The following is a 12702-nucleotide window of genomic DNA, read 5'->3' as shown; positions in this document are numbered from 1 at the left end:
TTGAGTAGAATGCATTATCCGAGAGAGAATGAGTGTAGTTAGTGCAAAAACAATGAATGAGTTTAAAGCCTCACTGATATCAAGTTTATTTATTTCCTCAAATACCTCCTGCTCACTCACAATTAAGCTATCCTCTCCTGTCCTCTACACTTAAGTTCCTCATGATTTCACCCTGATCAGGATGAAACACCCTTATAAACTGATCACTGAATACCTCAACAACTTCTGCAGCAGTTACCATTATACCATTTTAATCAATTAACATCATCTTACCATGATCATTCTTCCTTTTACTTGCCACATATTTAAAAAAAAATTCTCTAGGGTTTTTCTTTGCCTGATTTGCCAATTTCTGCTCATGCTCTACTTTTGTTTTCCTTACTATGAGTCACTCTCCTAGCTTGTTCTTTATACTCTTTGTATAAGTGATTATTACCATTATTCATCTTGTACTTCCTCCAAAGTACTTTTCCCAGATTTCATGTTTAAGCTCCACATTCATCCATTTTACACCTACCTTATTCAGCCTTTTGACCTTCAGAATACATTCACACATCGATGTTGTTATGTATTTCTTTGTCAGTTTCCATGCAGCATTTATTTCCTTACTGCTCAACTTCTCATTCCATGTTATAGCTACAAGCTGTCGCCTAAGCTTGTCATAATCACCATCCTTATAATTCCACATATATATCCTTTCCTCACAAAAGTCTGCATATGACTAGCCATAACACAGGTAATCACTTCATGATTCCTTTCACCAACTGGAGGAAAATGTGAAACTCCCGCTCACAATTATATCCTCTGATGAAATGATCAGATCTAGAACTCTCGATCCTCATGTGCCCTCCTTTACGCACTGACTGAGACAGTTATCTCTCAAGAACTTGAGAAATTCGTTTTCGTTATTTCCAAATTCTTCATTCCAGTCTATGCCAACATAATTAAAATCGCCCATAATGATTATCCTTCCTTAGTTCACTAACCTAAGTTGTTTATACATTTCTTCATCACTATCCTCCACATTCCCTGGTCTATAACATCTAACTAAATATGTCTTCTCAACCTCCACGTTACACCACACCGCCTTATAACCATTTCCATTATTTCCCTCGTTCATGATTACCTTATGTGAACTTCATCATCATCAGCAGCACTCCCTCCTCCCTTCTTGCTCTTTCTATCCTAGTAAAATACTGTATCCTTCCATTTCTATTTCCATTAAGATATCATCTTCATTCAATCACATTTCACTAATCCCAATGATTTTGGGGCAAATAAACTCAATCACTAAAACCATTTCATCCCTCTTATTTCTGATACTTCAGGCATTTGTAAACAAACACAGCAGTTCATTTTTAGGTCCATAACCAGTCCTATCCAAGCCACATGTTGGTTGTGACTTTCCCACCATACCTGTCCAATCACCTTTATCACCACTTATGACATATATATATGTTCAGTCTCAACTTCCCCACCCACATAGCAATATACTCCATCTCCATACACACACATTCACTGCCACTTTCAACATCCACTCTCCCTAGGCTGAAATGAAACTGGGTAGAGTAATAGTTTATCCAGGTGATGTGAAGAACTTGCAGGTTGATTAAATAGGCTGTCAACATGGGCAAAAGATAATGTGTATCAGTTTAATCACCATACCAGCCTTGACATTTATATAGATTCATAATTACAGATGCAAACTGTCAGTTGAAGTCAATATAATCTTTGGATATTATAGAAATAATATGGATACGAAGCACATATTTTTGATACATTTTATCTGTATGGCCATCTGGGTGGTAATATGGAGAAATGCAAAGTTATGCATTTTGGGATAAATCATTTGCAAACTGTCTACCACACTGATAGAACTGTACTCCAGGAAATAGATGAAACTAGGGATTTTGGGGTGATAGAAAATAGAGAGTTGAAGTTTTGAGGACATATTGCTAAGTTTGCCAAGACAGCTCATAAGATTACTTGGCTAATGAAGAACACACTAACAAGTAGAAATAATAATAATGAAGTTGTTATTCCTTTTTATAAGGCCTTGATGTGTCCACATCGACATTGCTGTGCTCAGGTCCGAGTTTCTTGGGAATGAGGAAGTAGTAGAAAGAATTCAGAGGTGAGTGACCAAGATGAGTGATCTGTGGGATGCTCTCCATGAGAATAGATTGGGGGTTTGTGGGGTGCAGAAGTTGGTTGATAGGCAAAAAAAAGGAAGATGATAGAAACACATCATCATCATCATCATCAAATTCCTGCCATGTACCCTCAAGTGGTGTACAGGATATGATAGTACTACATGAAAAAAATTACATCATTATTAATTTTCTATCTACAATTTTCCTCCAAATCAGTCTGTTACTTATCAAGACTCCAACATTATCAGATCTTATATTTCTATCGTCTAAGGCACTTTGTACCGTATCAATCCACCTATATCTTGGTCTTCCTCTGGGTCGTTTTCCTGCCAACCTGGCAGAGAACACTTGTTTTGCTAATCTTTCCTCGCCCATTCTGTTTAAGTGACCATACCACCTGAGATTAGCTCTGCTAACGCATTCCTGGATGCTGACAATGTCAAGTTCTTTCCTAACATCCTCGTTTTTAATATGATATTGCCATTGATGCCATCTGTTGACGCCTATAATCGTTCTCAGGACTCTCATATCTGTGGTGTCTAGTCTTTGGTTAAATGTTTTACTTCTGAGCCAGCTCTCAGATCCATAAGTTAAAACTGGTTTGAACACTGTCTTGTATACAGCTAATTTAGTGTTCCAACTAATTTCTCTCTTATTCCATATGAATTTATTCAATTGACTTCCCACCATACCAGCTTTGCTGATTCTGTTGTCTATTTCTATATTTAATTTACCATCTTCAGTAAAAATTGTGCCTAAATAGCTGAAATGTTTTACTTGTTCCATAGGTTCTCCATTCACAACACAGTTGACATTTTCAATGATTCTGCCTATTTTCATTGTCTTTGTCTTTTTATTGCTGACCTTCATACCACATCTATTACAACAGCTATTCAATTTAGTCAGAGAATCTTGCAGACTTGTGGCACATTTATTTAGAAGTATAACATCATCCGCATAAAGCAAAGAGCTGACATTAACATCTCCAATTTTCATATCATGTTTAATACCACTTTCCTTCATAATGTGATCCATATAGATAATGAATAACAGAGGGGATAATGTACATCCTTGTCTCACACCAGATTTAACATTAAACCAACTTCCTGTACTTCCTTCAATTCTAACTGCTGACTTACAACTCAAATAAAGACTAAGTATTGCTTGATATAATGCCTCATTGACACCATATAACTGCAACGTATTCAATAGCTTCTCTCTTGGCACCTTGTCAAATGCCTTTTCCAGATCGACAAAACTTAAATACAGATCTTTGTTATATTCCCATGCTTTCTCAACTATTTGTCGTAAAATGAAGATCTGATCCTAACAGCCTCTATTTAGCCTGAATCCAGCTTGTTCTTCACCAAGCTTTTCTTCCACAATTCTTCTCAACCGTTTCTCAAGTATACTTGCATAGATCTTGCCAGGAACACTCAGTAGGGAAATAGCTCTGTAATTCTCACATGCAGTTTTATTTCCCTTTTTATATATGGGTACTATGAGAGCTCTACTCCAATCATCGGGAATTCGTCCCTCTGTCCAGGCTTTCTGAACTGTGCAGTGCAGCCACTGTAAGACTCTTATACCACCATACTTCAGCTTTTCTGGTCGAATATCATCTACTCCTGCTGCCTTTCCACATTTCAAGCCTTTGGTGGCTTTTTCTACTTCAAGTATGGATATGTATTCCTGACTGCATGCCTGGTCAGTGTTTTTTACCACTGTGCTGTCATCACTGCTTGTTTCATTTAGCAGTTTTTCAAAATAATTACTCCATACTTCAAAAGGATATCTTTTTCTCCCGTTTTCATGTCACCTTTATCATCTCTAATTCCTTTTACAGAACTCTTTCCTCCATTCTTAAGCTTCTTCAACAACCTCCAGAATATTTTGCCACCTTCTTGATATTTATTTTCTATATTCCTGCCAAAGTCCTCCCATGACTTTTGTTTAGCTAGTTTTACACAGTGTTTAGCATTCTTGCATTTGTCTCTATATTCTCTAAGAGCACAAGCTGACTTATTTGACAGGAACTTTTGGTATGCTTTCTTCTTTTCCTTCACTGCCTCTTTAACTTTCTGTGTCCACCAGGAAGTTCTGATTTTTTTATCCTTACAGACAACCTCACCACATGCCTCTCTGGCAGAATCAATCAATGTTTTCTTCAGAGTTTGCCACTGAATCTCCAAGGTTTGATTCCTGTTCTCAAACTCTTTCATTTTTTCTTCAATAATCTTTGTGTATTTTAGTCTACAGTTCACTTCTAAGAGCTGCTCAACTTTTATTCGCTTTAAAACTTTCTTACATGTTATTCTTTTCAATATGGAATTCAATTTTATCCTGCTCAAGACTAAATAGTGATCACTTCCAATTTCAAATCCTCTGTACACTCTGGTGTCCTGCACCAGGGAGAAAACATCACTATCAACAATTACATAGTCAATGAGACGTTTCTTATTCCTAGCCTCTTCTCTCCATGTGAATTTGTGCACATTTTTATGTTGGAACATGGTGTAAGTAATAACCAGTCCATGTCCTGAGCAGAAATCCAACAGATATTTGCCATTATTATTAGCTTTGCTCTTTTCTCCAAATTTTCCCAAAATATTTTTGTATGTCTCACAATCATTTCCTACTCTGCTATTTAGATCCCCAACAAGGACCAACTTTTCATTTTTTTGTGTGTCAGTTGCTTTTTCTAAAGCCTCAAAAAATTTCTCCACTTCTACCTTAGTAGAACCTTCTGTGGGACCATAGGCACAAATAAGTCTCATTGTCCAGTTCCCCATTCTCATATCTGTTCACATTACTCTACTTGAGACTGACTGCCATTCAAGAAGATTAGCCTCGTATTTTGTGTTGAATACTATGGCTACTCCTTCTTTTCCTTGAAAGTCATTGCCTGAATATAACATTTTGTATTTATTGCTCAGAACGATCTCACCAGTTTTGGTCTTTTTTGTTTCAGTCACCCTATTATGTCTATCTGGTACTTATCTAATTCCTCAGCTAGCTCCATTTCTTTGCCATTCAGGCTTCTTACGTTGATAGTACCGATCTTTAACTCTGGTGATGTTGAGTTGGGGTTTATTTTCAGATTTTTTCCAGTAGCTGACTTTTCGCTGTTCGCCCTGGTTCCCTGGCGAAAACAACAGGGGCCTTGTTTAACCGGGCGACGGCCCAGCCGGCATGAAATTTTGTCATGTTGTACCATCATTCTATATTTTGGTTTAACCAATAAGAATACAATTTGGTCGGCTATATTCCAAATTGACAGCCCATCCTCATCCGTTCAGTATCCAAGTAGATACCCAACAGGGTGCACCACGAGAAGGTGAGGATTGGACATTAGGTCAGAAGCCCTGGTCGGTTCTCCGCATTCCTTTAAAGGCCATGTGGAGGTCTCCTCTCAGTTATACAGCTTTGACCCTTAAACACCCCTGATAGAAACACTTAAGTTATTTAATGGACTTTTTATTGGACTGATGTAGAGGAAATGTTTTTTCAGCATATAGCTAGATGGGACAGAACAAGAGGTCATCCCTGGAAATTGAGTAAGTAGGGGGTGTGAGGACTAGATTTTTTGCTTGGAGAGTGGTGAATGGAATGAGTTGCCAGGATTAGTTGTAAATGCTCTGTCCATTAATGAGTTCAAGAAGAGGTATGATAATCATTGTGTGGAGAGTTTGGGTCTCCCATGAGTCTTCGGATGCCATGGCGGTGCCCATACAATTATTAAGTAAGAATCCTGATGACTTGATAATTATTAAGTAAGAATTCTGATGCACAAAATCAGGTTATGTTCACAACTGTTTGTAATCAAATAAAGACTGATATTGGTGACTACCTATTTTTCCCTCTCTGTTAGAGAACACTGAACAAAATACAAGAAATCCAATATGCATCCATCTGAATTATCTGTCTTCAGCACCTTCAAACAGTCTGAAAATTTATGGGTTATTAACAAAAATCCTTTAGAAAATACCATTTGAGATACATTTTGATATATGTTCAGAAACTTATCATAAAAACAATATCTCCAACATATAGTAAGGAATAATGTAGTTCTTGAAAGATTTTTCGCTTGGCTATAAATTGCCCTCAAGGGCTTCCTTTAATGAGTACAGGAGTGACAAACCCGAGGTACCTGCTGCTGGACCATGCCTTATTTCATGTAATATATATCTGTTATATTATCTGTACACTGGTCCCTACTCTTCTTTCTTTCCTTTTTGCTCCTTCCCTCCCCTCCAATCTTTCCTATTTTACTTTTCTTCATCTCTTGCAGTTTGTTTAGCCTTACTTGGTAGGCTAAGCAAACACAGAAGAAGGCAATGGAAACCACTTCTGTATATATTTTGCCAAGAAAATCTTATGAACAGAAGCTTAAGTTATTGTGATATAGTGCTGGAAGATGGGACAACAAGGTTAGAAGGCACTGAAATGGCTACTGGGGAAAAGCACAGAGGAAGTTCCAATGAAGTTAACAAAAATAATGAAGCTGGATCAAAGCCTTCTGGAAGTTAAACTTCTGATGAGTTAATCTCAAAAGAAGATACCTCCGCTTTACTGATTTCCATAAAACAGGAACATGGAATGCAAGAAGTATGTATCAAGGAAAACTGGAAATGGTGAAAAAAAGAAATGAGAAGTCGAGTTAAGATGTTAGGAATCAGTGAACTGAGATGGACAGGAATGGGCCACTTTGATACCGATGATTTCATGATGTATTACTCTGGACATGAAACCTTGGAAGAAATGGAGTAGCATTCTTAGAAGAGAATACAGAAAATACATTTTGAGTTACAGCCCAGTGTCTGACAGAATAATTCTCATCAGAATAAAGGCCCAGTGAGTGCTACACTCATACAGGTGTATGCACCCACTATAGATTCAAGTGAAGATGAAGTAAAAGAATTTTACAGCAGTTTGCAAGAAGTAGTATACAGTACTGATAAAACAGACTTCCTTTTGATATTAGGTGACTGGAATGCAAAAGTGAGTGAAAAGGAAGAATGAGGCATCACTTGAAAATTTGGTTTAGGACTGAGAAATGAAGCAAGAGAAAGGATGTTGGAGTTATAATGTATTGGAGTTTTGTGTTGAGAAACAATTGCTTCATTGCAAACACTTGATCCAACAACATAGAAGAAGACTGTACATGGACTTCAATTAATGGAGAATACAGAAATCAGATAGATTATATTGTTGCCAGCAGAAGGTGGAGGAGTGCTATACAAGCAGCAAACACATTAACTGGTGCAGACTGTGGAACAGATCATGAATTATTGATAGCTGAAGTTAAATTGAAATTAAGGGCTAAGAAGAAACAGAAGGTCAGTATCAGATTTGATTTAGATCCTATAAATGAAGCATATAAGTGGAAGTCAGAAAGAAATTAAAAAGTTTGGAGAAGACAGGAAGAGAATTAGAAGAACTGTGGGAAGAAACAAAATGTACAGTCATAGAAGCAGCAACAGCAAAGAAGACTCTTAATAAAGCAACAAGAAAGAATGATTGCAAATGGTTGTCGGAAGAAGCTATTCAAATAGCAGAGGAAAAAAGAAAAATGAAACTTCAGAGAAACAGAGAAAGGGTTAGACAACTGAGTGCAGATTTCCAAAGACAAGCTAGGAAAGATAAGGAAAAACATCTAAACAAAAGGTGCAAGGAAACTGAAGAATGCAATACTATGGGTAGAAGAAGAGATATGTTTAAAAAAAATAAATGATGTTACAGGGGAGTTTATTCCTAGATTAGGAGTTGTAAAAAGTAATTCAGGTAAATGTCTGATGATGGTGAAATAATGATGGAAAGAGTATGTAGAGGATTTGTATAAGAAAATAATATATTGAAGGAGAATTTGAAAGGAGAGAATTTGTTGAGGAACCCATGATAATGAAAAGTGAAGTAATATTAGCAATGGAACAGCTGCCAAAAGGAAAAGCTCCTGGAGCTGATGGCATGTCAGTGGAATTACTGAGAGCAGCTGGGAATGAAGTAGTGAATATATTGACTGAAATTTATCAACAGGTTTGGAAGAAAATATACTGGCCTAGAGATTGGAAAATATCAGTATTCATCCCACTCCCCAAAAAATCAAATGCCAGAGATTGTGAGAATTACAGAACTATTGCTTTAATTTCACATACAAGTAAAGTTATGCTTAAAGTGATCCAACAAAGGCTGGAGTTATACGTGAATACAGAAATGCCACAAGAACAGGCAGGCTTTAGGAGAGGTTTAGGAACTAAAGACCAAATAGCAAACATGAGATGGATTTTGGAAAGAACAGGAGAATTTCAGAAGTATTCATCTGTTTTATTGATTATAAGAAAGCGTGGAAGGGGAAAGCGTGGTGGTGGGGTACTGCTTATGATAAGCGATGACCTATGTCCTCTAAGAGTGGAGAATTTGGAAGGAAGTGAGACAAATGATTTTGAGGGCGTATGGTGTGAGGTAGAGGTAGGCAAGACAGGATATTTAGTGGAGTGTTGCTACAGACCCAGGAGCACAGAGGATGGGGACCAGGAGATGTTTAGACACCTAAGTTTGGCAAGTGCAAGAGGAATGATTGTTATGGGAGATTTTAACTTCAGTAGTATAAATTGGAGAGAGGAAGATGCATGTAGCAATAGGGGAATGGAATTTCTAGAATTCTTGAGGGACAAATGTCTTAGGCAACATGTAACAGAGGGAACAAGAGGTTCAAAAGTTTTGGATTTGGTTATAGCATCAGAAGAGTTGATAATAACTGAGTTGACGTCTCTCCCACCAGTTGGAGAGAGTGACCATATGGTGTTGACTTGGAAAATGAATAGACATGCAGGAGTATCAAAGAGACGGGAACTTATGTGGAATTATAAGGCAGGTGATTATAATAGTCTTAGACGATAACTTCGGGAAGTTTCATGGAGGGAGGAATTGGAAGGCCGGGATATCACTAGTGCGTGGGAAATTGTGAAAGAATATTTGTTATCAGCAATGGTAAGTTGTATACCATGAGTGAAGAAGAGGACGCAATTTGGAGTAAAGTGGATGACAAACAATGTTAAATAGGAACTGCATGCGAAAAAGAGGCTATGGAAGATATAAGGAGACAGGTGAAGAGATGCATGAGGAATATAAGACACACGCCAGAAGAGTGACTAGTGTGGTAAGGAAAGCAAAACTGGAATATGAGAGGAGATTGGCCCTAAGATCCAAAGAAAATCCTAGGGAATTTTTTAGCTATGTGGCCAGTAGGAGGAGAAATGACTGTGGAAGAATGATATTGTGGGATAAAAATGGGAATAGAGTGACTGATGCAGAGGACATAGTGGAATTGTTCAATGAACACTTTATTGGAGTATTTCATCTTAGAGGAGTCAGTTTTAATGCCACGGGGATAGTACTGGTTCGAGGTCTGGAGGTACAGGAGGAGAGTGTGTTTCAGATACTGAGTACTCTGGATGTCAGTAAAGCTGTGGGACTGGGTGGTATTTCACCACGAGTTTTGAGAGAATGTACTAGGAAACTGACAGTGCCTTTAACGTGGCTTTTCAATGAAAGTCTGGCTTTGGCAAAGGTGCCCAGGGAATGGAAGGAAGGTAAGACAGTGCCATTGCATAAGGGTGGTAACAGACTGGAAGTGTCTAATTATAGGCCAGTCTGTGTGTCATCAGTAGTTGTTAAGATCTTGGAGAAAGTAGTGAGGGACCGTATACAACATTGGGCAGATGAGGGTAATGTTATCTGTGAGAATCAACATGGATTTGTGAAAGGACGCTCTTGTTTTAGCAATATGCTAGCCTTTTATAATAAAGTTACAAGAACATTAGATGAGGAAAAGGCATATACTGCAATTTTCTTAGCCTTGGCGAAGGCATTTGACAGGGTGCCACATGATAAGCTGATATTTAAGTTGCAGCACATGAGTCTGGATGTCAGATTGGTCAACTGGATTCAGGATTGGCTGTCTGATAGGTATCAGAGAGTTGTGTATGGTGGAGCAGTTTCCAGGAGGCAGAGGGTTACAAGTGGGGTCCCACAGGGCTCAGTACTAGGACCTTTATATCAATGACATAGCCAGTGGATTGCAGGGGGATATTCAGTTGTTTGCGGATGATGCGAAGCTGGGAAGGATTATTAGTAATAGTGCAGATGTGGTAGCCCTGCAAGAGGATTTAAATAAGCTAGATAGATGGGCAAATGAATGGGGTTATCAGTTTAATGCAGCAAAATGTAAGGTCTTGAGGTTTGGGAAACATCGATGGGATGCTGCATACTCTATGGGAGGAGTTATACTGGAGGAAGTAGGGGAGACAAGAGATCTGGGGTTGATGATTGATAGAAAACTGAAGTTTAGGGGACATATTGCAAAGGTGGTGAAGGTAACACAGAGGATTGCTGCTATTATGAGAAGGACACTGGCCTGCAGAGATAAGAGGGTTATCATTCCGTTGTATAAGTCTCTGATCAGACCACACTTGGACTATTGTTCTCAGATTTGGTCCCTAGGATTTGAAGGGGATAAATTAACTGTGGAAAGGATACAAAGACGGATGACAAAGATGGTTTCAGGACTGTATAAGGATAGTTATGAGGATCGGCTGAGAGAATGTGGACTGCAGAGTTTGGTAGATAGAAGAAGGAGAGGTGATATGATTGAGACTTTTAAACTGTTGAGAGGTGGTTACAGGGTTGACACTGGGGAGTTCTTTCGCTTGGTTGAAGAGCGGGAAGGAGTGATGACAAGAGGCCATCCCTGGAAGTTACGAAAGGAAACTGTGAGCAAGAGGGTAAGGAGTGGTTTCTTTGTGTGGAGGGTGGTTGAGCCGTGGAATGCATTGCCTGATGGAGTGGTGGGAGCGAGAACGGTCAGTGAGTTTAAAGAGTGGTATGATACTTTGTGTTTCTCAGGGGGGAACCTCCCCTCGATGAGTCTTGACAGACTTTATGTCTTAGGAAGGACCTCCCTCGATGAGTCTTTTGACTCCTTGGAGGCCTGAATAATAATAATAATAACAACTTGAACTTACAATTACTGAAAGAAAGGACAAGAAGTTGAGTGGGATGGAGAGGCCTTTGTTCACAAGATCCCCAGGAGTCGAAAACGACTACTATAAATTAAAGATGCGAAGAAATTATATTCTTGGTTTCATCCTTTATCCAAGTGTAAGCAAACAAAGTTGGCATGTGAAGTAACTTCACGATTGGGCTACTTGTATATAGAGGATGATGACTTCACATCAATTGCCTTGGTATCCCATAATGCAATGCACATATCCTTACGGACATGTATATCTGTCTGACCACAGATGCGAGACCCCTTGACACTTCTGTGCATAAGAAGAAGGTGAATACATTCCGATAATAGGGTAATCGATGATGAGAATTTATTATTATATGTTGTAAAATTAGCTTTTCTTTTATGAATATTCTAGTTTTTACAGTGGTAACTATTTTGCTTGTACAACAGTTAAAATTTTACACATAAAGCACGTGATTTCGCGTGTTCGTGAAGAATTCAAGCATTGCCTTATTCCTTTCTCGCATCTGTGGTCAGACAGATATACATATCCTTATGGACATGTATATCTGTCTGACCACAGATGCAAGACCCCTTGACACTTCTGTGCATAAGAAGAAGGTGAATACATTCCGATAATAGGGTAATCGATGATGAGAATTTATTATTATATGTTGTAAAATTAGCTTTTCTTTTATGAATATTCTAGTTTTTACAGTGGTAACTATTTTGCTTGTACAACAGTTAAAATTTTACATATAAAGCACGTGATTTCGCGTGTTGGTGAAGAATTCAAGCATTGCCTTATTCCTTTCTTCCTTTCAACATGAATTGACTCTTCATGGCACTGTGCCAGTCAAGGAAGGTTCTCGCATGTGTGGTTGGATAGTAACACTATGCATTATGGGAAGGGCCACTACCTAGAACAGTTTTGACCTTTATTTAGGTGTGTTTAAGTAGGGATACCTCTCCAAAAACTCTGCATGATCTACAAGATCACTCTAAATCTCTACTTAAACACACCTAAATATAGATTGATAGATTAATCAATCTATATTTAGATTGATGTATATCTGTATAACCCAAAGTGATGAGTTTATGGCACATAAACTCATCACTCTGTACCTAAATCATTCCAGGACAGGAAACTTTGCGGTGGCTCCACTCAGTGACAGGCAAAAACCAGCCACCAAGTAGAACTTCTCTACTCCTCCTGGTGCATGCTACCATCAGTGGGAGTGAGATCCAGAAGGGATACCAAGGCTGAAGTAATGCAGAAGTCATATTTCCATATACAAGTCAAAAGGTGTCCCACCTTATTACTAAAATACTCTCGATTAGAGATAGATGTTGAAATTTTTTTCACTTGGTTATACTATAAATTAAAATTGCCAAGAAATTATATTCTTGGTTTCATTCTTTATCCAAGTGTAAACAAAGTTTGCATATGAAGTAACTTCATGACTGGGCAAACTTTGCTTACACTTGGATAAAGGATGAAACCAAGAATATAATTTCTTGGCATCTTTAATTTAT

At 38.2% G+C, this 12702-nt stretch overlaps 1 protein-coding gene across 2 annotated transcripts in view; it reads right to left on the bottom strand.

The window, feature by feature from the left end:
* LOC150108874 (uncharacterized) overlaps positions 1–12702 on the bottom strand; it is a 116165-nt gene that overhangs the window by 80351 nt on the left and 23112 nt on the right. The gene's annotated exons all lie outside the window — the stretch shown is intronic.

This window comes from Typopeltis vanoorti, chromosome 2, assembly GCF_054136105.1.
Source record: "Typopeltis vanoorti isolate ZY-2024b chromosome 2, IOZ_Tvanoo_1.0, whole genome shotgun sequence".
NCBI lineage: Eukaryota > Metazoa > Arthropoda > Arachnida > Uropygi > Thelyphonidae > Typopeltis > Typopeltis vanoorti.
Note: the sequence above shows the minus strand (reverse complement) of the source record. Positions and strands in the feature narration are given on the sequence as shown.